The following is a 26,674-nucleotide window of genomic DNA, read 5'->3' on the forward strand; positions in this document are numbered from 1 at the left end:
TCTAGGCCACAACTTACATGAAATAGCCAAAATAGTAGAAATTTCCATATCCTTCTGCCTCTGAAGGAAAGGCTGTGGTTTTCCCAGAGAGCATTCTCTCTCTCCTGTTGAGCCTGCCTCTTCATGGCCTCCCGGTGTGGTCTCTGCTCTTCTGTGATGGGCTGTGAGATGACTGGCCCTGGAATGTCAACTTTCCTCCATGGAATTGGTTGGTGGCTGAAGTCTTGCAGTAGATATTGGATTTGAGGTTTGGGAGGTGATGGGGCCTTGTTCTTGTCAGCAGAAGCAAGCTCCCTCTGGAGTGAAGTGTGAGATGATGCCCTGTAGGATTCTGGCCTACAGACAACTGGCTGAGGCCCGGGACAAGACTGGATGGGGTTGGTTATGTTAGCTCGTGTTGCCCTGGTCACAATGGGCAGAACTGGTTTGTCAGCGGCCAACAAAGAAGTGCTGGCAGGAGCTGTTTGGGGTGGCATGAGTATGGTAGGCTGAGCCAAGTGAGAATGAGGCCTCACAGGATATGCTGCAGGGCCCCTGCCAGAAGCCAGGGAGAGAGGCTTTCTAGAAACCAGTCTGGCTTGAGGCTTGTCCAGGGCTGGGAAAGGCAGAGGTACTAAATTGACCTTCGCAGGTGGGGGCAGCTCATAGTGGGATGGAGAGTGCTACTTGCAAACACTGCTCTCTTGTCTCTGAGCATTGCCCAGCATTTTACCTGGGCCTCGGCCATCACATGGCACCTCTTGTAGTGATATGGTGCCTGGGTCTGTCCTGGGATCTTTGTTGCACTTGAAATTTAGCAGAGCCTTGGTGGATGAGTTGCCAGTTTTTTTCTCACTCTTCTTTTCCAGTGTGTGAAGGACCTGCATGGAGCATGTGCTTTCCGAGGTGAGTTCGAGGCTTTTTAAATCTGTCATGGCTGAGCTCATGTATAATTTCTTCCTCTTGGTCTTGGGGATGGTGAGTTTCTCTTGTGTCTTGACTCTGTGACTTGATGGCTTCAGCTGCTGTATTTTGCTGAAATTGTTTTCCCTAGTCCTCTTAGTCCCATCTTGCCCCTGTACCCTAGTTATCCTGGGCCGGCTGGGTGTGGCTTCCTGAGCTTTGCCTTCCAAATGTTTGTTGTTCATGTTGTCAATAAACCCTTCACTAGCCGCAGCATTGGGCCCAGCCTCTCTACCCTCCACAAGGTCCTGGTGCTGGATTTGGGCCTGAAGAGATCCATGAAGCAGATGAGATAATTTCTTTCTTGCTTACCTGTTCAGAGAGTTCTATGATCCTGGAGCGTTCTTGAAACTTATTCCTCCTGATGACTGTGGAGTCTTTCGAATGGATTCCTGTGGGATTTTCCCAGTAGTCTAGGTCAGTGAGGGAGTTTAAGAGTTGAGGAAGTTGAATATCTGACAGCACTGTAGTCTTGTCTTCCAAGTCAATGCTTGAGACCATGACACTCTACAAAGACCCAGGCTCTCCTAGACCAAGGCTATTGCTTCCCAAGATGGCATTATCAGAAGCTGGGTTCTGCCTTAGTCTCCCATCATCAATGTAGTTCAGGGGCTACTGCATGTCTGGGTGTGCTAAACGGAGGAGGGATGAATCTTGGTTTTCTGTACTGCCCTCATAGGCATTCAGCAGCTTTGATTGCTCAGCAGTCATCTCTTCCACATTGTTATTTTCTGTTTGTTCCAGGCTTGGAGCTGGAGGCAAAGAAGGAATTCTGAAGGACTGTGAATAAGGGCAGTTAATGACCTGTCCCCATCAACAGATGGTATCTTCATCTGGGTATCCTGGGTGCAGACATTGCAGCAGTCAGGACTCTGTAGCAGACGGAGTTTCAGGCCTGAAGGTGTCAATCCTCAGGCTGTCTCCATTTCCACCACTGGCAAAGATCCAAGGAAGGAGTCAGTGCCTGGTAAGTGAGATGATCCCCTCCTTTCAATGCACCTCAGCACTCAGGTTCCTTCAATAGTGGGCCAGGCAATCCTATGAGCTATGCTTGAGTAGCAATGGTACCACCTCGGTTTACAGACACTTAGTAACTACTCAGTTTTTCCTGGTGAACATTCCCTGTCCTGTTTTTGGAAGAGTGTTAATCTAAGTATTTCATTTTATAATAGATCACGGCCCCAAAAATTCATAGCTATATTAGCCACATATGGTTTTAATTTTCCTATCTGTCCTTCTGGACATATACATTCAAGCTATCTTGTGCTTTGTTTCACTTGAGATAATGATCCAATCTCTAACAGCTGAATATTTACCTCCTCAAGCAGCCAATTTGGATGTCAAAATTCTGGTGCAATTATTGTCACATCTGCACCTGTGTCTACCAAACCATCCAAAAATGTCATTTATTCCTATTTTTAATATTGGTCTTTGTTCATTTATAAAATTGTGCCAAAAAATTTGCTTCATGGTTTCTCCTGAATTTTCTATTCTCTCTGCCTCAACTGTTCTATCACCCCAAGCAGCCTGGTTTATTGCAATAAGCATTTGGTTATTAAATTGCTCTGAGAAGGGGTTTCTTCTATGATGGCAGGAAAGGTCAGAAGTGAATTTTCTGTGGGGGCCTGCATGAGGGCCCTCTGGGAGTTTTCTGAGGACTGAGGCAAAGGATTACCTTGTCTGTCCCTTGTTGATCTGCATTCATTGGTCCAATGTTTACCCTTACCGCACCTTCTGCATAATCCTGAAGGGAGGGATATTCTGTTGCCATTGTTCCTTGAATAAACCTTCTTTCTAGGAATGCCTTGTTTATATTCCCTTTTCAAATGACCTTCTTTTCCACACCCAAAACATATGACATGTTTCCTCAAAACTTTTGTAATTGCTTCTCTTATCCACATATGATCATGGTCATGAGACTCAACATGGCCCCATGTTGGGTGCCAAATGTAGACAAATTTCTAAACAGTCTTATTAAATAAGAAACACAGTGCCAAATACAGGGGTAAAATCCATAGAGAGCAGAGTGATAGCCACCAACTAACCTTAGCTCACTACGTCGCCATAGCTTCCCAAGAGATCCTTTTCCTGTGTAACCTGTATGTTTATTGCCTTGCTGTTTTGCCTTTTCATTGGCTCTTAACCCAGCCACCTCACTTCCTCATCACTGCCTCTATATACAGACCTCCAGTTCTCTATGGTTGGTAGTGGGATTAAAGGCATGTGCCACCATGCTTGGCTATGTCCTTGAACACATAGAGACTGTCTGCTTGTGATCAGTTTAAGGCATGTGCCACAACTGCCTGACTTCTGTTTATGGCTGTCTATGACCTCTGATCTCCAGGCAAACTTCATTTATTAACATACAAATAAAATATCACATTTCAGCACAAATACAATATCACCACACAGCTTCCCTCCTGTAAGTGCTTCCTCTGGGATACCACTGGAGAACACCTGGATGGGAGAGTGCCAATGTAGGCTTCTGTCCCTGGTCAGTCAATGCTGTCACCATGGTCATGTCAGCTGGTAGGTAGGGGTAGACACTGTCCATGAGCTGCTAGGCAACAAGTGCTGGAATCTCATGGAAAGAGCCATGCTGAACTCACAGCTGGGGTGGAGACCCTGGAGAAGTTGCACACATTTCATGCTAAGGGCGTGGTATTCCTCAGCACAGGCTCACGGGGCTGCAGAGCACATTCTGTCCCAAAGAAAGGTGCACTTTGGAAATTTTCTGTAGGAAGCAAGAGGACAGTGGGAAAAAATGATGAGATGGCAGCTTTGTAGTTTCCTGTGGGGAGCCATGCAAGGAAATGGGACCAAATAAAGAAACCCATTCTAACCTGGAAATCAGAGCTAGTGACACACCCTGGCCCTGGATACATGCCAGCAAAAGAAACACTTTAGCTCTCAATACAGAACCTAAGAAACATACCCTGACCCTGATACCAGAGCAAAAGAAACACACTTTGTCCCTCAATTCAAATCCAGTGAAAGAATGTGCCCTGGCCCTAAAATTAGATCCAAAATGCTAAAAAGAATTAATGAGAAATCCCACCCACCCTCTGAGACTGCAACTGTTCCCTGAGACAGAGCCTGCCACCACCCAATTGGACTAAAAGGTTAGTCTTTATCCTCATACCTGAACACCCCAGCCCCTAGGCTTTGGGCCCTGGGGGCACAACCCTACACCCCCATACCACCACCCATTGCAGTTCCAGTTACAGTCCAGTGGGCAGACAGACCTGCAGGCAGGTCAGACTACCACCATCCCCTGTCAGGCCCTGTAACCCACAAGCCCCACCTCACTCAAATTCCACCTATCTTCTGAGACTGCAACTGTTCCCTGAGACAGAGCCCGCCAGCACTCGATAGGACTAAGAGGTGAGTCTTTATCCTCATACCTGAACACCCCAGCCCCTTGGCTTTGGGCCCAGGGTCACAACTCTGTGCCCCCACACGATCACCCATTGCAGTCACAGTTATAGGCCAGTCAGCAGGCAGACCTGCAGACACATCAGACTACCACCATCCCCCATCAGGCCCTGTAACCCACAAGCCCCACCTCACTCAAATCCCACCCACCATCAGAGACTGCAAGTGTTCCCTGAGACAGAAACTGCAGGTGCCAGATTGGGCTAAGAGCTACTACCTGACATAGAGCCCACAAGCACCAATTGGACTAAGAGCTGCTCCTTGAGACAAAGAGTCCACTGGCACCAATTAGACCAAGAGCTCCCACTGTACCAAGAGAGGCTTCCTCAGAGACAGACACCACTTTCACCAAGTAGAGAAAGAGATGGGTAGACACCAGTGCAAAAATAGAGTCAACAACGAAAAAACCAATATGGCACCATCAGAACCTACTTCAGCAAGACCTGAACATCTGAACACAGAAGAAAGAGAAGGAATTGACCTTAAAATGACCTTAAGAAGATGATAGAGATCTTTAAAGAGAAAATGAAAAATTCCCTTAAAGAATTTGAGGAAAAGTCAAACAAAAAATGGGAAGAAATCAGTAAATCCCTTGAAAGCCAAGAGAAAGCAATTAAACAAGTGAGGGAAGCAGTTCAAGATATGAAAAATGAAATCGAGACAATAGAGAAGACACAAACTGAGAGAATGGTGGAAGTGGAAAATATGAGAAATGAACAGGAACTACAGATGCAAGCATAACCAACAGAATGCAAGAGATGGAAGAGAGGATCTCTGGCATTGAAGGTAGAGGAAATAGAATAATCAGTAAAAGAAAACACTAAAGCCAACAAAGTCATCACCCAAAATGTCCAGGAAATTTGGGACACCATGAAAAGACCTAACCTACAAATTATAGGGATAGAAGAAGGAGAAGAACACCAACTCAAAGGCACAGAAAATATATTTAACAAAATCGTAGAAGAAAACTTTCCCAACTTAAAGAAGGAAATGCCTATAAAGATTACAGAACACCAATAAGACTGGATCCAAAAAAATGTCCCCTCACGACATAATAATCAAACCACTAAACATACAGAATAAAGAAAAATATTAAGAGCTGCAAAGGAAAAAGGCCAAGTAACATCTAAAAGCAGACCTATAAGAATAACACCTGACATCTCAATGGAGACCCTAAAAGCCAGAATGTCCTGGACACACATTATGCAGAAACTAAGAGAGCATGGATGCCAACACAGACTATTATACCCAGCAAAACTCTCAATCAACCTAGACAGAGTAAACAAAATATTCCATGATAAAACCAGATTTAAACAATATCTTTCCACAAATCCAGCCCTATAGAAAGCACTACAAGGAAAGATCCAACCTAAGGAAGTTAGATACACCCATGAAACCACAGGCAATAGATAATCCCACACCAACATACACCAAAGAAGAGAAACACACAACACTACCAACAAAAAAATAACAGGAATTAGCAATCACTGGTCATTAATATCCATTAATATCAATGATCTCAATTCACCTATAAAAAGACACAGGCTAACAGAATGGATACAAAAACAAGATCCATCCATTTGCTGCATACAAGAAACACACCTCAACTTCAAAGACAGACACTACTTCAGATTAAAGGCTGGGAAAAGACTTTCCAATCAAATGGATTTAAGAAGCAAGCTGGTGTAGCTATCCTAATATCTAATAAAATAGACTTCAAACTAAAGTCAATCGAAAGAGATCGGGAAGGTCATTACATATTTATCACAGGGAAAATCCGACAAGATGAAATCTCAATTCTGAATATTTATGCCCCAAATAAAAGGGCACCTACATTTGTAAAAGAAACATTACTAAAGCTTAAATGACACATCAAACCCCATACACTAGTAGTGGGAGACTTTGACAGCCCACTCTCACCAATGGACAGGTCTGCCAGACAGAAATTTAACAGAGAAATAAGGGAATTAACAGACATTATGGCTCAAATGGACTTAATAGATATCTATAGAATATTCCACCCCAACACAGAAGAATATACCTTCTTCTCAGTACCCCATGGAACCTTCTCCAAAATCAAGCACATTCTTGGTCACAAAGCAAATCTCAACAGATACAAAAACATGAAATAACCTCCTGTATCTTAATTGACCACCATGGCCTAAAGTTAGATTTCAACAACAACAAAAATTACAAAAAGCCTACAATCTCATGGAAACTGAATAATGCCCAATTGAATCACCAATGGGTCAAAGAAGAAATAAAGAAAGAAATTAAAGACTTCCTAGGATTCAAAGAAAGTGAATGTACAACATACCCAAACTTATGAGACACTATGAAATCAGTACTAAGAGGAAAATTCATAGCACTAAATGCCACATAAAGAAGTTGGAGAAATCTCACACTAGTGAGTTAACAATACATCTGAAAGCTCTAGAACAAAAAGAAGCAAACTCACCCAGGAGAAACAGATGCCAGGAAATAATAAAATTGAGGGCTGAAATCAATAAAATAGAAACAAACAGAACAATACAAAGAATAAATGAAACAAAGAGTTGGTTCTTTGAGAAAATCAACAAGATAGATAAGCCCTTATCCAAATTAACCCAAAAGCAGAGAGAGAGCATCAGAAATTGAAAGAGAGATATAACAACAGACAACAAGGAAATCCAGAGAATCATCAGGTCATGCTTCAAAAACCCGTACTCCACAAAATTGGAAAATCTGAAAGAAATGGATGATTTTCTGGATAGGTACCACATACCAAAGTTAATCAAGACCAGATAAACTATTTAAATAGACCAATAACCCCTAAGGAAATAGAAATGATCATTAAAAGTCTCCCAACCAAAAAACAAAAAATCCCAGAACCAGATGGTTTTAGCTCAGAATTCTCCCAAATTTTCAAAGAAGATCTAATACCAATACTCTTCAAATTTTTCCACACAATAGAGACAGAAGGAACATTACCAAACTCTTTTTATGAGGCTACAGTTACCCTCATACAAAAACCACACAAAGATGCAACAAAGAAAGAGAATTACAGAGCTGTCTCTCTCATGAACATTGATGCAAAAATACTCAATAAAATACAGGCTAACCAAATCCAGGAACACATAAAAAAAATTATCCATCACGTCCAAGTAGGCTTCATCCCAGGGATGCAAGGATGGTTCAACATATGAAAATCTCTCAATGTAATACACCACATAAAAAACTGAAATAAAAAAATACATGATCATCTCATTAGATGCTGAAAAAGCCTTTGACAAAATCCAACACCCCTTCATGATAAAGGTTCTAGAGAGATCAGGAATACAAGGCACATGCCTAAACATAATAAAGGCAATTTACAGGAAGACAACATCCAACATCAAATTAAATGGAGAGAAACTCAAAGAATTCCACTAAAATCAGGAACAAGACAAGGCTGCCAATCTCTCCATAATTATTCAACATAGTACTTGAATTTCTAGCTAGAGCAATAAGACAACAAAAGGAGATCAAGGGGATACAAATTGGAAAGAAAGAAGTCAAACTTTCACTATTTGCAGATGGTATGAGAGTATACATAAGTGACCCCAAAAATTCTACCAGGGAACACCTGCAACTGATAAACTCCTTCAGTAATGTGGCAGGATACAAGATTAACTCAAAAAAATCAGTAGCCCTCCTATATACAAATGATAAATGGGCTGAGAAAGAAATCAGAGAAACATCACTCTTTAAAATAATAGCCACAAATGATATAAAATACCTTGGGGTAACTCTGACTAAGCAAGTGAAAGACCTGTATGATAAGCACTTTCAGTCTCTGAAAAAAGAAATTGAAGAAGGTATCAGAAAATGGAAAGATCTCCCATGCTCATGGATAGGTAGAATTAACATAGTAAAAGTGGCAATCTTACCAAAAGCAATCTATAGATTCAATGCAATCCCCATCAAAATCCCAAAACAATTCTTCACAGACTTGGAAAGAATAATACTTAACTTTATATGGAAAAACAAAAAACCTAGGATAGCTAAAAGAATCTTTTACTATAAAGCCACCTCTGGAGGCATCATGATCCCTGATCTCAAGCTCTATAGAGTTACAATAATAAAAAAAACAGCTTGGTACTGGCATACAAACCAACACATGGAGCAATGGAATCAAATTGAAGACCCTGACATTAATTCACATATCTATGAACATACGAACAAGAAGCCAAAAAAGTACCATGGAAAAAAGAAAACATCTTCAACAAATTGTGCTGGCATAACTGGATATCAATGTATAGAAGACTGGAAATAGATCCATATCTGTCACCGTGTTTGTACTTAAGTTTTGTAACTTAAGTCCAGGTGGATCAAAGACCTCAACATAAATCTGGTTACACTGAACTTGATAGTAGAGAAAGTAGGAAGTAGTCTTGAATGCATCAGCACAGGAGACCACTTCCTAAATATAATACCAGTAGCACAGACTCTGAGAGCAACAATAAATAAATGGGACCTCCTCAAACTCAGAAGCTTTTGTAGAGCAAAGGACATGGTCAATAAGACAAAATGACAGCCTAGAGAATGGGAAAAGATCTTCACCAACCCCACATCTGACAAAGGGCTGGTCTCTAAAATATATAAAGAACTCAAAAAGCTAGACATCAAAATACTGAACAATCCAATTAAAAAATGGGCTACAGAGCTTAACAGAAAATTCTCAACAGAAGATTCTCAAATGGCTGAAAGGCATTTAAGGAATTGCTCAACCTCCTTAATAATCAGGGAAGTGCAAATCAAAACAATTCTGAGATACAATTTCACAACTGTCAGAATGGCTAAGATAAAAAACTTTGAAGACAGCTTATATTGGAGAGAATGTGGAGCAAGGGGAACACTCCTCCACTATTGGTGGGAATGCTATCTTGTACAGCCACTCTGGAAAACAGTATGGTGGTTTCTCAGAAATTTGGGAGTAAGTCTTCCTCAAGACCCAGTTATACCTCTTGGGCATATACCCAAGGAATGCCCAATCATACCACAAGGACACATGCTCAACTATGTACATATCAGTATTATTTATAATAGCAAGAACCTGGAAACAACCTAGATGCCCCTCAACTGGAGAATGGATAAAGAAAATATGGCACGTATACACAATGGAGTACTATTCACCATTAAAAAAATGATATCTTGAAATTTGTAGGCAAATGGATGGATCTAGAAAATATCATCTTGAGTGAGGTAACCCAGACTCAGAAGGACAAACATAGTATATACTCACTCATAAGTGGACACTAGATGTGAGGGAAGGGATGGCCAGACTCCAACCCACAGCTCCAGAGAGGCTAGCTAACAGGGAAAGACTCTAGGAGGGACACATGGATGGCCCAGTGAAGGAGAATTGGATGAGATCTACATGAGCAGACTGGGAGTGGGGGTGGTGGAAGAGGACGAGTGCAGCATGGGAACATAGGGAAATGGGAGGGTCGAGCTGGAACAGGGACAGAGTGGGAGGTCAGGGAGGGAGAGATCATGACAGATGAGGACATCATGGGAATAGGAGGAAGTAGGGTGCCAGGGAGGCTTTCAGGAATCCACAAGGATGACTCCACCTTGGAATGCTGGCAGTGATCTAGAGGGTGCCTGGACTGGTCTACTGTGGTGACAAGTCTAGTGAATACCCTAACTGTCATCACAGAGCCTTTGTCCAGTGACTGATGGAGGCAGATGCAGAGATCCACATCCAGGCACCAGGCTGAGTTCCTGGAATCCAATCGATGAGAGAGATAGAGAGAGGAGGGATTCTGCAGGTGAGGGACATCGAGATCATGATGAAAGGACATGCAGAGATGACTGGCCACACTAGTGGGAGCCCATGAACTATGGACTAGTGGCTTTGGAGCCCCCATGGGACTGGACTAGGCCCTCTGGATATGGAAGACGGTTGTTTGGCTTGAACTGTTTGGGGGGTACCCAGGCAGGGGTATCGGGATCTGTCCCAGGTACATGAGGAGGCTTTGGGGAGCCTGGTGACTGGTGTGATGCCTTGTACAACGTTGGTGCAGTGGGGAGGGGCTTGGACCTGCCTAGGCTCAGTGTGCCGGGCTCTGCTGACTCCCCAAGGGAAACCTTGATTTCGGGGATGTGGGGATATGGGGTGGCTTGGGAGGGAGGGTGGGAGGAGGGAGGAGGTGGGAATCTGAGAGTGGTATGTAGAGTGAGTAGAACATTACATAATAAAGAAAAATGAAAAAAAAAACAAGCAATGAACAAAACACAGTTTGGCCCTGAAACCAGAGCCAGCTCTGCCAGTGAAAGAAATATGCCCTGGCCCTGAAATTAAAGCCAACTCTGTTCCTGACCAATGAAACCAGCTAATCCTTGAGCAGGAAAACAAATCAATCTTTGAACAGAAAAATCTCTTTGAAGAAATTCTTCCCCTAAAAAGCTCCTCTGCCTGTTTAGTTGTGAGTTGTTATTTCCCACCTTGGCAGAGGCAGCCATTCTCCTGGAAAACCTCATTCTGTGGTGGTATTTTACTTGTACTGAAATGTGATTTTAATTGTATGTTAATAAATAAAGTTGTCTGGGGGTCAGAGCTATTAGAGCCATAGCAAGTGCACGGCGGTGGTGGCACACGCCTTTAAGGACCTGGAGGGCGGTACATTCAGGCAGTGACGAGGCAGTCACGTGTTTGGGTTTACAACCAATGAGAAGGCAGAACAGCTAGACTATATAAAGACATACACACAGGAAGTAGGCCCTTTTCGGAGAGCTCTCTTGGCTGAAGAGGATCGCTGAATTAGGAAGGGTGAGGCTCTTAGCTCTGACCTCTTGGATTTCTTCTCTGAATCGGCTCTGTGTTTCTTATTTAATTAGACAGTTGGTTATATCGACGTTATCTACTCAGACAGAAGAAACTAACAGTGTAGTTGCTTCAAGATGGGATCATACAGTTACAGAAAGAAAGCCTGATTTCACACAGTCACCCTTAGTTTGTCCAGTAACCGTACAGCAGTTGACTGATCAAATGACTACACAAAATATTTGGGCTCCAATTGAAATGTTAGGTTTACGAAGGTTTAAGGAGGCAATAGTATCTTATGGCATGCATTCCCCATATGTAAAGCAAATGTTAAACTCTTGGTCAACATATACTAGGATTGTACCACAGGACTGGTGGGAGCTGGCACAAGCTGTTCTTGAACCCAGTCAAAGGCTTCAGTGGCTAACTTGGTTCAAGGATGAAGCTAAAAACATAGAAAAACAGTGGAGGGATAAAGGAATACAAGTCTGCCTGGATCAGCTTATTGGAGAAGGTCAATATGCTTCAGCACAATACAATGTTTATATGATGTCCAAACCCTAATTTTATGTCGAACAGCAGCCTTGAATGCATGGGACAGAGTTGAGGAACCAGGAAAAAAGTGAGTCATTTACAAAGGTTGTACAAGGCCCATAAGTATCTTTCACAGATTTTTTACAAAGACTGGCTTCAGCAGTAAAGAGAATGGTCCCGGATTCAGAAGCTAGTAAGATAATAATTGAAACTTTGGCCTTTGAGAATGTGAATGCAGCATGCGAATCAATAATCAGGCCATTAAAGGCAAGATCTGCACCTTTGGAAGATTGGATTAGAGACACAGTTAATGTTGAAGCTTGTGAGCATGATGATACGTGGGTAGGAGAAGCAATTTCAAAAGGTTTGAGGAATGTTAGATGTTTTGGATGTGGAAAGCAAGCACATTTGAAAAGGGACTGTAAACAGGTCATTCCTAGAAACAATGTTTCTTCAAGGAACAATGGCAACAGAATGCCCCTTCCTTCTGGAGTATGCAGAAGGTGTGGTAAGAGAAAACACTGGACAAACGAGTGTAGATCAACAAGGGACAGACAGGGTAATCCTTTGCCTCAGTCTTCGGGAAACTCCCAGAGGGGCCTCATGCAGGCCCCAATAGCAAATCCAGTTCAAAACTTTCCTGCAGTTGTAGAGGAAACCCCTAATCAGAGCAATTAAATAAGCAAATGCCTATTGGAATAAGTCATGCTGGTCAGGATGATGAAACAGAGAGAATAGAAAATTCAGGAGAAAACATAAAGAAAAATTTTTGGCAAACTTCTATTAATGAACAAAGACCAAAATTATCAATAAAAATAAATGGTGTTTTGTTGTCTGGTCTGGTAGACACAGGTGCGGACATTACCATAATTGCACCAGAATTTTGGCATCCAACTTGGCCTCTTCAGGAGGTAAACGTTCAACTATTAGGAATTGGGACATTATCTCAGGTGAAACAGAGTGCAAGATGGCTCGAATGTATAGGTCCAGAAGGACAGAGAGGAAAATTGAAACCATATGTAGCTAACATAGCTATGAATCTGTGGGGTCGAGACTTGTTGCAACAATGGAATACTCAGATTAACATCCCTCCAATCTCAGAAACAAATCATAAACTAGCACATGTTTCTGAGAGAAATATTAGAAAGCATTATTCTGAGTGATAACCAGCCATCCATATTATACAAGAACAGGGCACAACAACTGATGATCTTCCAAAGACATCCACAGCTCTACCTTTAAAATGGTTAACAGACAAGCCTGTATGGGTCCAGCAATGGCCTTTAACAACAGAGAAACTCCAGGCTTTAGAAGAGCTGGTAGAGGAACAATTAAATGCTCAGCATATTGAAGAATCAACCAGCCCTTGGAATTCTCCTGTATTTGTTATTAAGAAGAAATCTGGTAAATGGAGAATGGTAACAGACCTTAGAGCAATTAACAAATAATTCAGCCAATGGGCTCTCTACAATCTGGAATTCCTTTGCCTACTCTGTTACCAAAAGGATGGCCTCTCATAGTTATTGATTTAAAAGACTGTTTCTTTTCAATACCCTTACAAGAAAAAGACAGAGAAAGATTTGCTTTCACAGTGCCTACTTATAATAATTCTCACCCGGTTAAAAGATTTCAGTGGAGGGTCCTCCCACAGGGAATGTTGAATAGCCCAACTCTGTGCCAATATTTTGTACAACAGCCATTGGAAGTGATACATAAAAAATTTCCTAAATCTGTAATTTATCATTATATGGATGATATTTTACTAGCTGACTCAAATGCAGATACTTTAGAAAGAATGTTTGAAGAAGTTAAAAAATTTTGGCCTTGTTGGGGATTACAAATTGCTCCTGAAAAGATACAAAGAGGAGATTCTATTAATTATTTAGGATATAAAATAGAGCTACCAAAAATTAGACCCCAAAAGGTGCAAATTAGGAGAGATAGACTACAGATTCTTAATGACTTTCAAAGATTATTTGGAGATATTTCTCATCTACGAACTATTGTTGGGGTAAAAAATGATGAACTGCATAATTTGTTCAAAACCTTAGAAGGTGACAAGGACTTAAATAGTCCAAGAGAATTATCACCTGAAGCTGAGAAAGAATTGGCCTTGGTAGAAAAGAAAGTACATGAAGGGCACGTGGATCGTATTGATCCAAAGCTGGATTGGATTTTGGTTATTTTACCTTCTAGGCATTCTCGTACAAGAATATTAATACAGAGGGAAGATATTATATTAGAATGGATATTTTTACCAAATAAATAAAATAAAAAATTAAAAACTTATGTGGAAAAAAATCTCTGACTTGATTTGGAAAGGAAAATTGAGACTTCGTCAATTAGCAGGAATAGACCCAGCAGAAATTGTCATACCTTTAACTAGGAGGACATTGAAAAATTATGGATAGAAAATGATGCAAAGCAAAGGATAACCTGGCTACAATCCACAACCCTAGAGAAGCAATGTAAAGAGGACACCAAGAGGAACACATGTGGATTGCCCCAGGAATGGGAAAGGGTCAAGGTCTCCTGGGTAAACTGGGAGTGGGAAATAGAGGGAGGGGATGGAAGGTGGGAACACCAGTACTTGAGATGGCCGAGTTTGGGGAGAGATAGGGAGGGAGAGCAATGAAAGAGATATCTTGACAGAAAGTTCCATGAAGGGGATGGGGAGAAATCTGCAGCTATGGAAAACCCCAGAAACTCACAAGATTGTCCCCAGCTAAGACTTGTAGCATTGGTGGAGAGGGTGCTTGAACTATCTTTCCCCTGCACTGAGATTGGTGTCTACCCTAACTGTCATCATTGAACCTACGTCTGAACCTACATCCAGTGACTGATGGAAGCAGATGCAGAGACCGATAGCCAAGCAATTGGCCAAGATCATGGATTTCAGTTGACTAGAGGGAGGAAGGATTAGAGGAGCAAGGGGGGTGGGAGGTCAGAGATAGCTGACCCGAGCTAGTGGGAGCTCATGGACTCTGGACTGACAACTGGGGAGCCTGCATTGGACCACACTAAGCCCTCTGAATGGGAGTGAAAGTTGTGTGGCTTGATGTCTTTGTGTGTCCCCTGGCAATGGTACCAGGACTTATCCTGGGTACATGAACAGGCTTTTAGAGCCCATTCTCTGTGGTGAGATATCTTACTCAGCCCTTATGCAGGGGGAGGGGCTAGGTCCAGCCCCAACTTGGTATTCATTACCCAAGGGAGGCCTTACCCTCTATGAGGAGATGGGGTGGGATGGGGAGGGGAGGTGGGGAGAAGTAGGAGAAGGGGAGGAAGGGGAAACAAGTTGGTATATAAAATGAAAGAAAAAATTTTTTATGTAAAAAAATGTATAAAAAAAAGAGGGTGGGAGGCACTTGATAAATTTCACAAGTTAGTACAAATTGAATTGCAGGAGACAACTTGACATTCCAATTCCATGCCATTGGATAGGTTCATTAACATAAGAACTAATTTCTACAGTTCCACTCAAACTATACCACTTCAATTTTAATTCTACGTGAGAATATTTTCCTTGAGGGGAGCCATAAGGGCTCCAATGAGTGATGTCTCCACAGGACATATTAATGAGCATCTTGCGCTGTTGCCAATGGACCCAGTCAGGTTCCTTGTTGGTAACCCTCATCTCACAGAATGGCAGATTTATGGATCTAGTAGCATTAATCACCTGTCCTTTAAAACCAGATGCATGAAGTATATAAAACTTACTATGATAATCTTAGGTAGCACTGTGGATAGTCATACTTGAGAGGTTATATTTAGACACTGAATTCCATTTCCCATATGAATAGGAATTCCTTATGCTCCCACAGTATAATTTTTAATTTCTTTACCCTCCTCCATTGGCTGAGCAGGGCCTCAATTATCATAAGGACCAGATAGCCAAGAAGATTTATTAACCACCACAGGAATATCCATATTTCTCCACCATACTGCTAAATTAATTTGAGGATTATTAGTAAAGTCCAAGTAACTATGATCAGTCCCTTATACCTGTAAAGTTACCATAGGTAGCATGAAAAGTAATAGATTTGTAGAATTCAGAGGTTTCTGAGTCATAGGAATTACCACCTCCCCTTTGTCATATAAATTCATAAGCTGTCCCCAAGTAGGAGGATTAGCTGTCTGCTCCAAAGGCACTCCTGTGTTTTTTCCTTCCCAGATGAATCTCAGTAACAGGAATCATCCAGGAGACTTCTCTTGCTCATGTCTAAGCTTTATTAATTTTGATGGTATCCACAAGTTCTAATCTCCTCCAGAAACATAAGCATAACCTCAACCCCATCATAACACCTTTCCCATTTTCCATAGTGATGTAAAGGCAACCTTTCAGTACAAAGGAGTTTTTGTATTGTTCAATGACTGTCAGTAGCTGTTGTTACTGTTTCATTAGCAATTAAAAAATTTAAGGTAAGTAAAACATTGTGCAGGCTATCCCTAGGGGTCCTCATATCATCCTTCTGTTTGACAAGCATCTCCTTTAGAGTGTTATTAGGACTTTCAACAATTGCTTGTCCAGTAGGATTATATAGTATCTCTGTAATGTGTTTTATGCTGTAACCTGTTAAAAAAAAGTGTCATTTGCAGGAGATATATGCTGAGGTGTTATCATTTTTATTTTGTATTGGTATGTCCATTACAGCCTTTGTTTCTAATGAAAGTGTAATTATAGAATCAGCCTTTTCAGAACTTAATGCAGGTGCCAATTAAAAGTCAAAGTATGTATCAAGGATATGATGAATGTGTTTTAATTTTCCAAATTCTGCTAAATGAAATACATCCATTTGCCAAATTTCATTTCTTTGTGTATGTACCTTTAAGATTAGTTCCTGCAGGTAAAGGAACTTGCTTATACAAAGAACAAGCAGGACATTTTTTTTCTAATTTCCTTAGCTTGTTGCCAAGTAATGAATTTTTTTTCCTTTGTGGTGATATTTTATTTGTGCTGAAATATTGATATTTTATTTGTACTTTAATAAATAAAGCTTGCCTGGAGATCAGATGAAATAGCAAGCCATTTTAAGTAAAGAAAGAAGTCAGGCAATGCCTTTAATCCTATCACTTGGTAGGCAAGATCTTTGTGTGTTCAAGGCCATACTGGAAACAGAGCCAGGTGTAGTGGCACACACCATAAATTCCAAAACTAGTTAACTGTGGAGGTCTGTACAGACAGAGAGGAAGTGACAGAGCTGGGTAAGATGAGAAAATGATGTAGCTGAATGGAGAGAGCAAATCAGATGGCAGAACAGCAAGGTGTGGGTAGACAGGGAGGAACTTGCATTTGGAAGCTGCCAAGTTGGTGAGGAAGGTTAGCTGTGACTTTCCCTATTTCCCTGATCTCTCCCAGGCTTTCACTCCTATATCTGGCTCTGTGTTTTTATTTAATAAGACCATTTAGAAATTCATCTACATTTCTTTAAGCTCCGACTGTTAACATGATGTTTCTTGTGAAATTCTGAGGCTTCCAATACATTTCCTATCAGTAATTGATCACTTTCTTCATTTCCTTTTGCTAATGGTCCAGGGAACCCAGTATGAGTGGGTAATATAAAGTGGGCAAGTCCTTTCTTGGATTGCCTATTGTGGCTGTACAAATAATAAAGTTAATTCTGAATTATCAGGAATAAGTTTAGCAGTTTCTATATGCAATACCACCATTTCCACATATTAGGCATCACTAATTATATTAAGAGATTCATTAAAGTCTAATAAAACCATCAGAAAGTCATATATCTCTGATTTTTGAATTGAATCATAGACTTTGAATAACTTTACTGATGCTTTCTGCTTTATAACCAGCTATTCTTTTTTTTTCAGTTTCACGTGTTAGTTTGTTATTAGATTTTACATACTTTAAACATTTCAAGATACATACATTTACAGAAAATGAAAGATATGATCTAAATACACCTTGACTTTCTTCAACAAGCATCTAGTTAGTTGTAGGCAAATGCAAAGTGCAATGTTTTTGTGGCCATTGGATGAGTTCTCTTTCACAGACTGAGCTGGTTAAATGAAGTCATTTGAACACAATGCAACAAATATTTGTTTTTGCTATGGCCCAAATCAATGTCCATAACTCTCCAGTTCTCCATATTATTGCAAAGCCAAAGTCCAAAACATCATAGAGTCTTTCATGAGAACTTCGAAAATGGGGTTTGTCTACTTTTTTTAAATTTATTTTGCAATACAATTCAGTTCTACATATCAGCCATGGATTCCCTTGTTCTCCCCCCTCCCATCCCCCTCACCTTCCCCCAACCCCCCCATTCCCATCTCCTCCAGGGCAAAGCCTTCCCCACAGACTGAGGTCAACCTGGTAGACTCAGTCCAGGTAGGTCTAGTCCCCTCCTCCCAGGCCGAGCCAAACAATCCTGCATAGGCCCCAGGTTTCAAACAGCCAACTCATGCAATGAGCACAAGATCTAGTCCCACTGCCTGGATGCCTCCCAAACAGATCAAGCCAATCAACTGTCTCACCCATTCGAAGGGCCTGATCCAGTGGGGACCCCTCAGCCATTGCTTCATAGTTCATGTATTTCCATTCATTTGGCTATTTGTCCCTGTGCTTTATCCAACCTTGGTCTCAACAATTCTCGCTCATATAAACCCTCCTCATTCTCGCTAATTGGACTCCCAGAGATCCACCCAGGGCCTAGTCATGGATCTCTGCATCCAGATCCCTCAGTAGTTGGATGAGGTTTCTAGCACAACAATTAGGGTGTTTGGCCATCCCATCACCAGAGTAGGTCAGTTCGGGCTGTCTCTCGACCATTGCCAGCAGTCTGTTGTGTGGGTATCTTTGTGGATTTCTGTGGGCCTCTCTAGCATTTTGCTTCTTCCTATTCTCATGTGGTCTTCATTTACCATGGTCTCCTAATCCTTGTTCTCCCTCTCTGTTGTTGATCCAGCTTTGATCTCCCGCTCCCCCAAGCTCTCTTTCCCTCAACCCTCGCCTTTCATTACCCCCACACATGTCCAGGCTGTTCATCTAGATCTCATTCCATTTCTCTGTCATTGGGCGATCCTTGTGTCTTTCTTGGGGTCCTGCTTTCCAGGTAGCCTCCCTGGTGATGTGAGTAGCAGACAAGTCATCCTTGTTTCATGTCTAGTATCCTGCTATGAGTGAGTACATACTATATTTGTCTTTCTGAGTCTGGGTTACCTCACTCAGGATGATTTTTTCTAGATCCATCCATTTGTCTGCAAACCTCATGATACCATTGATTTTCTCTGCTGAGTAGTATTCCATTGTGTATATGTACCACATTTTGTTTATCCATTCTTCAGTTGAAGGGCATCTGGGTTGTTTCCATGTTCTGGCTATTACAAACAATGCTGATATGAACATAGCTGAACAATTGCTCTTATGGTGTGGTTGAGGATTCCTTGGGTATATGCCCAAGAGTGGTATAGCTGGATCTTGGGGAAGATTGATTCCCAATTTTCTAAGAAAGTGCCATATTTATTTCCAAAGTGGTTGTACAAGCTTGCATTCCCACCAGCAGTGGAGGAGAGTTCCCCTAGCTCCACATCCTCTCCAGCATAAGGTGTCTTCAGTGTTTTTGATCTGAGCCATTCTGACAGGCATAAGGTGGTATCTCAGAGTTGTTTTGATTTGCATTTCCCTGATGATTAGGGATGTTGAGCAATTCCTTAAATGTCTTTCGGCCATTTGAGTTTCCTCTGTTGAGAATTCTCTGTTTAGTTCTATAGACCATTTCTTAATTGGACTGTTGGGCATTTTGATGTCTAATTTCTTGAATGCCTTATATATTCTGGATATCATTCCTCTGTCAGATGTGGGGTTGGTGAAGACCTTTTCCCATTCTGTAGGCTGTCGCTTTGCCTTGTTGACCCTATCCTTTGCTCTACAAAAGCTTCTCAGTTTCAAGAGGTCCCATTGATTGATTGTTTCTCTCAGTGTCTGTGCTACTGGTGTTCGATTTAGGAAGTAGTGTCCTATTCCAATGCGTTCAAGACTACTTCCTACTTTCTCTTCTAGCAGGTTCAGAGTAGCTGGATTTATGTTGAGGTCCTTGATCCACTTGTACTTAGGTTTTGTGCACGGTGATAGATATGGATCTATTTGCAGCCTTCTACATGTTGATATCCAGTTTTGCCAGCACCATTTGTTGAAGATGCTTTCTTTTTTCCATTGTGCACTTTTGGCTTCTTTGTCAAAAATTATATGTTCATAGGTGTGTGGATTAATGTCAGGGTCTTCAATTCGATTCCATTGGTCCACATGTCGGTTTTTATGCCAGTACCAAGCTCTTTTGATTACTGTAGCTCGATAGTAGAGCTTGAAGTCAGGGATCGTGATGCCTCCAGAAGTTGTGTTATTGTACAGGATTCCTTTTGCTATCCTGGGTTTTTTGTTTTTCCATATGAAGTTGAGTATTATTCTTTCCAGGTCTGTGAAGGATTGTGTTGGTATTTTGATGGGGATTGCATTGAATCTGTAGATTGCTTTTGGTAAGATTGCCATTTTTACTATGTTAGTTCTGCCTATCCATGAGCATGGGAGATCTTTCTATTTTCTGACATCTTCTTCAATTTCTTTTTTCAGGGACTTAAAGTTCTTGTCATATAGGTCCTTCACTTGCTTGGTTAGTGTTACCCCAAGGTATTTTATGTCATTTGTGGCTATAGTAAAGGGTGATGTATCTCTGATTTCCTTCTCCACTTCTTTGTCCATTGTATATAGGAGGGCTACTGATTTTTTTGAGTTGATCTTGTATCCTGCTATGTTGCTGAAGGTGTTTATAAGCTGTATCAGTTCCTTGCTGGAATCTTTGGGGTCGCTCAAGTATGCTATCATGTCATCTGCAAATAGGGAAAGCTTGACTTCTTCCTTTCCAATTTGTATCCCCTTAATCTCCTTATGTTGTCTTATTGCTCTGGCTAGAACTTCAAGTACTATATTGAATAAGTATGGGGAGAGTGGACAGCCTTGCCTCGTTCCTGATTTTAGTGGAATTGCTTTCAGTTTCTCTCCATTTAATTTGATGTTGGCTGTTGGCTTGCTGTAAATTGCCTTTATTATGTTTAGGTATGTTCCCTGTATTCCTCATCACTCTAATACCTTTATCATGAAGGGGTGTTGGATTTTGTCAAATGCCTTTTCTGCCTCCAGTGAGATGATCATATATAACCAGCTACTCTTAATTTACTCACAGCTGTATAAAATGTAAGAGCCCCACAAATAGATGTTCTTTTCACTATGTAGAGAATAATCCATTCAGTTCTTTTTATAAATTGAAGTCACTCACTTTTGGATATTTGTTGTTAAGTTCTCCTAGGAAATTACTAAAAGCTCTTTGCCAATCATCATTAATCATCCATAATTGCACAATTTCAGCATTAGTATAGGGTACTACAATCTCAGCTGGATCCATTCCTAACAATTGACAAAGTCTTATTCTTCCCTTTATGACTAAATCAGAACCTTTTACTGTATAGGTCGTTAACATTTTCCTCTGTTGGTGAGCTAGGAAAATCCATTCCAAAATATTATCCTCCCTCTGCAAAATGAATTCAGTAGGGGAATGATTACTAAAATACATTTAGTTATGAGATCTAATCGATCCACATATAGGCATTTTGTAATTTTTGTTCAACTTAGGCTAATTCACTTTAAGCCTCAGCTGTTAATTGCTTTGAACTGTTTAAATCTGAGTCACCTTGCAAAATTTGAAGCAAATTATTTAATTCTTGAGTACACAATCCAATGGTAGGATGTAACTGAAGTGTGATCCTAATTAACCTTAATAATAAAAACCTTGAGTCAGATGTCAAGGGTGAAAGCTGAAAGATCAGCAGAGCAGGCAACCACTAGAAAGACTTCTCAAAGCCTCTACAAAATCTCAGACTGAATGAGGGATATCCCATCTCTATGAATCCTTAGACTGAATGGGTGGGTAGATCCTGTCTCCACCCACCACCTTATATTCCTGTCCCCACCTCCCATGTGCTGGGATCAAAGGCATGATCCTTCTTACTGCTGGGATTAAAGGTGTGAGACTCCCATGTGCTGGGCTTAAAGGTGTGAGCCACCACTACCTAGCTCTGTTTCTCTTTTATACTGGTTCAATCTTGTATAGCCCAGGGTGGCCTTGAATTCCTTATCTTTCTGCTTCCTCATCCCACATGCTAGAATTAAAGGGGTGTGCCACCACTGCCTTGCCTTTATGGTTAATTAGTGGCTAGCTCTACCCTCTGATCTCCAGGATAGCTTTATTTGTCAGAACACAAACAAAATATCATACAACAGGTAACCAATTAATATCACCCAATATTTTTTGAAAATCATTAAGAGTGTGCATTGGATCTCTCCAAATCTGGACTTTTTGCAGCTGAATTCTCTGTTTACTTAATTTAAATCCTAAATAACTAAAAGAATCTCCTCTTTGCATTTTTTTTTTTCAGGAGAAATTTGTAGTCCCCAACAGGGTAAAATTTTCTGTACCACATTAAACATTTTTTCTAATGTATCTGTATCAGAAGCAGCCAATAAAATATCATCCATATAATGATAATAGATTGAAGAAATTGTTTACAAATGATTTGTAGTGGTTGATGTACAAAATATTGACGTAAAATTGGGCTATTTAACATTCCTTGGGGAAGGACATTCCAATGACATCATTTTACTGGTTGAGCATTGTTATTAGTAGAAATTGGAAAAGCAAATTTTTCTCTATCCTGTTCTTGTAAAGGAATAATAAAGAAGCAATCTTGTGAATCAATAACTATAATAGCCCAATCCTTAGATAATAAGGAATATAAAGGTATTCCAGACTATAAAGATCTCATAGGTGGAATCACCTTATTAATCACTTTTAAGTCAATTAATAATCTCCATTTTCCAGATTCCTTTTTTATTACAAACAGGAAAATTCCAAGGACTAGTAGTTTCCTCTATGTGCTTAGCATCTAACTGTTCTTTTACTACTTTTGTTCAAGTGCCTGTAACTTTTCTTTAGTTAAGGGCCACTGCCCCACCCATGTAGGCTTATTAGTTAGCCCTTTTAACTAGTTAGATTACCAGCAGCGGCTCCTACTCCAAATTTGAATAGGCAATTCCTATTTTATCCTGCTGTTGAACAAAACAAAGAGGATATCCTGCTGTATATCCTCTTATTTTCCTCAACAGTTTTTTCCAATACCTTTTCTAGGAATTTACTCCATTTTTAACATCATTTTCTGAGCTGTTTCTGAAATTGTAAGAACATTAATTTGAGTTCCCCATTGTTGTAACAAATTTCTCTCCCAAAAATTCACAGCGATATCAGCTACACAAGGCTTTAACATACCTATTTGTCCTTCAGTCCATATATATTTAATCCATTCTACATTCTGTTTTTACCTGAGATAAGGTTCCATTGACTACAAATTGAGTGGAGACTTCTTGTAAAGGCCAAGTGGGATTTTAAGATTTTTGAAAATTTACAGATATATCAGCTTTAGTGTTTTTTAGGCCTGAAATTTGAATATCATTTACTTGTAATTTTAGCTTTGGCCTCTTATCATTAATAATAGTTTGCCAAAACATTTTTTTCAGTACTTATTTATTTATTTATAGACAAGGTTTCTCTGTGTAGCTTTGGTGTCTGTCCTGGATCTCGCTCTGTAGACCAGGCTGGCCTCAAACTCACAGAGATCTGCGTGGCTCTGCCTCCCGAGTGCTGGGATTAAAGGTGTGTACCATCACCACCCGGCTTTTTTTTTCAGTATTTTTTAAATCTCCTGTCTTACAATTGGAGTTGCTTTACATTTAAAATGTGGAAGTAATAACAGTTGAGCAACTTTACCACCAGCATTTATTTGCATAGTCCTTTTTTACATATGTCATCTATAAAAGCATTGAAAACAATATCTATAGGACTTTAAGAGGTAACTTTAAGTAATACTATGGAATATTTTTATAAAATTTTAACAGGAGGATACTTTTTTACAGATCTTAAGTAACATGTTAATGTAACTTGCCAATTATTAACAGTGTGGGTCAAACAATTTACCTATATTTTACTTAGTGGAAAAATAATTTTTGTAAGCTCCTTATCAGTAAGAGATCATTTTTATGAGCTTTTACCTTAGTAACCATAGTATCTAATAAGCTAACCACCCAATCTGTTTCAAGTGTTACATTTTTATGCAATTTAACCAAGAATTTCTAGAAGGCAACTTAAAAGACTGGAGCCAGATCTTCAGTAAATGACCAACAGAGAAGAGCAAACACAATACTATAGTTTAAAGTCATGAATGTTGTTCTTCCAATTCATTTAGTATAAAAAATTAAACATTATGATTAGACAATCAAGAGAAGAGAACATCCTTTACACAATGAATGACTAATATCTCTGGATATTCAAACAGCATTGACTTAGTACTTTATGCCCTGACTATACTTGTTTTTTACTAGAAGTTGGGCTTGTTTAAATTTTTTTCTTTCTCTCATGAAGGGACCATTGATAATGATTTATTCCAACTATAAGGAAAGATAAAAAATATTTCCCAGGAAGGGATCTTTAATATTGAGTTATTCCTGCTGTGATGAAAAAAAAACAAGAATCATTTAAACCAAAGTTAAGCCCACAGACAGGAAAACTCTCAGCTCTGAGCCTGCTGTGCTTGCTCAGGTTGCAGCAGTGAGGCCCTGCCACTCATTCTTTGTAATTCAGATGCCCCCTCTTTTTGCCGATCTGCAGGTCTGTGAAAGAGCTGACAGGCAGGGAGAGCTCTAAGTTACAACTATCCTCAAATTCTTATATCAAAAAGAGACTTTTTTCTTCCTATTTTTACTGGGAAGAGGCTTTTTTTCTTTCCCTTATTTTTTGTTCACAGTGACTTTTAATTTTTAGTCCTTGATTTGATAATTTTCCCCTTTTTACCAGAAAATCATTTTTGTTTTTTGTTTTTTGTTTTTTGATTAAGTATTTCTCCCTTTACTATGCAGGGATTTCCTTTAATTTCCTTTCCTTCCCTTTTCTCTATTGAGATGGGCCTTTTTCCTTGATTTATTCTTTGTCTCAGGAGCCATTTTGTTTCTATCTTTAAAAATTGTACAGTTACTGCTTTTCCATTTAACAAGCATTTTAGCAATTGTACATTTTGTGCTCCTGAGATGGGGAGTTTAAATTCCCCATGACCCTGCCAATCCTGGAGTCATCTTACCCAGAGAGTGAACTTCTTCCACTTCTTAAAAGTGTCAGGATCCTCTGTCCTTCTTCAAGCACCATGACAATGTCGCACCAAAACGTTGTATATTTGCTGTGTGTTCACAGGGGTCCATGGAAAGAAGGCACAGAGCATTCTAAGTATGATTTTAGACTTTTCCACCTTCATAGGGGGTCTGTCTCTCCAGACTGAAACATTATAGATAAGCAAAGGGCCCTTTTATTGTTGTACAATTAACACCTTTAGGAAGTCAGTTCCATATACCAAAACGTCTTATCTAAGCCTCTCCAAAGGGACTATGCCAATTGCAAATTCTCAGTAAAGGAAAACCACAGTTTTCTGGATTGTCCCTAAACCAAGTTTTTATAGGTTTTGAACTCCTAGCAAACACTCAGATAATTCTTCAAACAGGAGGTAATGGAAACAAGATGTAGCAATCACAAAAAGCAGATCAAAGCTAGGTGCTAACACTCAGGAAATAAACAAGCTGCAGCCCTGCAGGAATTCTCCCAACAAGAAACAAAATTAACATCAACCTTGTTTAACCCACTGATATAGGAGGTTAAGGTGCAGACTTGCAAAGAAGGTCCTTGTGTAAAGTAGTGGGATTGTCCAGAAAGTGAAGGGAGAGGACCAGAAGATTTTCCCTGGGACTATTACCATTTGTCTTGGTGCCCTTTCACACAAAGCCAGGGTCAGAGAGTCAAGAACACCAGGCTCAAACCTGAAACAAGAACTTCAAAGAACCCCATGAAGACAGTCCCAGAATAAAGTGACACTCTCATGCCTTCTGGGGCGTGGAAGGCTATGTGGCAATAGAGTGTTATACAAAGCCTATAAATAGTGGCTGTACACACAAACTCAGAACTGCTTTAAAGGAGACATCCTCCCACAAGAAAGTGATACATTCCTTTCAGAAACTTCAGACATGTATAGGCAGTACCTCTCCTTGGCAGTAACCTTTGAGTGGGTGATTCTTTCTAGGGATATTAAAAGCTATACGAAAGTCCATATTAAGGAATATCAGTTCCTCTTTTCTAGAAAGCCAAGAGAGTCTGTGGCTATGGGTAACAGACTCACTTATTAGTGAGCCTAGGAGAGACACTAAATGATGTAAGTTCTCTGGCTCACCAATGCCTGACTTTTAGAAGCCAAGCCAAGACATAAAAAAATTGGTAGGGGGAGGCTGCCTCCTGTGACAAAAGGCAGAGAAGCTCCTGAGACTAAGGGGACAGAGCTGCCTAGTGAGTCCCTGGAATCACCAGTCTACACCCTGACCAGAAAGACCAGGCAATGATGAGTGGCAAGGCCTTTAGGAAAGATGGGCGTACCTCTGTTGCTCTGGGTTAATGTCAAAGAGCCTCATGTCTCTCCTCTGTTTGGCAGTGAGGCCTTTGTATTTCTTCTGCTGCTGCTTTGGCTTCTGACAAGTATTCCAAGACCACAGCCTTGCGTTGCAGATGGCTCTCACAGTCTTGCTGGCTCCAGTGAGGTATGCTCTGCTTCAGGAAGGCCCTCACAAAGGCCTCAGCCCGCTGGCTTCCCAGATCCTGCTCTGAAACATGGTGGTGTGGTTTACTGTTCTGTTCTCAGACTCCAGGGTCCTCAAGTCCTGTTCCTGAGAGCCACCATTTTTGCTGATCTAGGTTACAAATCCCTTGTCTTCCAAGTGTTTGCTACACACAACTGCCAAGATGTAAAAGTAACACTCACATGCTAACTGTGACACTGTCCTACACTGTAGCCAGGTCAAACACTGACTTCCTGTCCTGTTTCTCTGAG

General features: G+C 40.6%; 1 long non-coding RNA gene across 1 annotated transcript; it reads right to left on the reverse strand.

Annotated features, from left to right (window-relative positions):
* Positions 1 to 878: 878 nt before the first annotated feature.
* On the reverse strand, positions 879 to 26,436 carry LOC128095153 (uncharacterized). The gene is made up of 3 exons (XR_008213170.1): positions 26,224 to 26,436; positions 24,890 to 24,985; positions 879 to 3,676 (listed from the first exon to the last, which is right to left on the reverse strand). It is a non-coding gene; the product is annotated as an uncharacterized LOC128095153 (long non-coding RNA).
* Between the last annotated feature and the right edge of the window lie 238 nt (positions 26,437 to 26,674).

Source organism: Peromyscus californicus, unplaced genomic scaffold, assembly GCF_007827085.1.
Source record: "Peromyscus californicus insignis strain IS unplaced genomic scaffold, ASM782708v3 Scaffold_4__1_contigs__length_199733344, whole genome shotgun sequence".
NCBI lineage: Eukaryota > Metazoa > Chordata > Mammalia > Rodentia > Cricetidae > Peromyscus > Peromyscus californicus.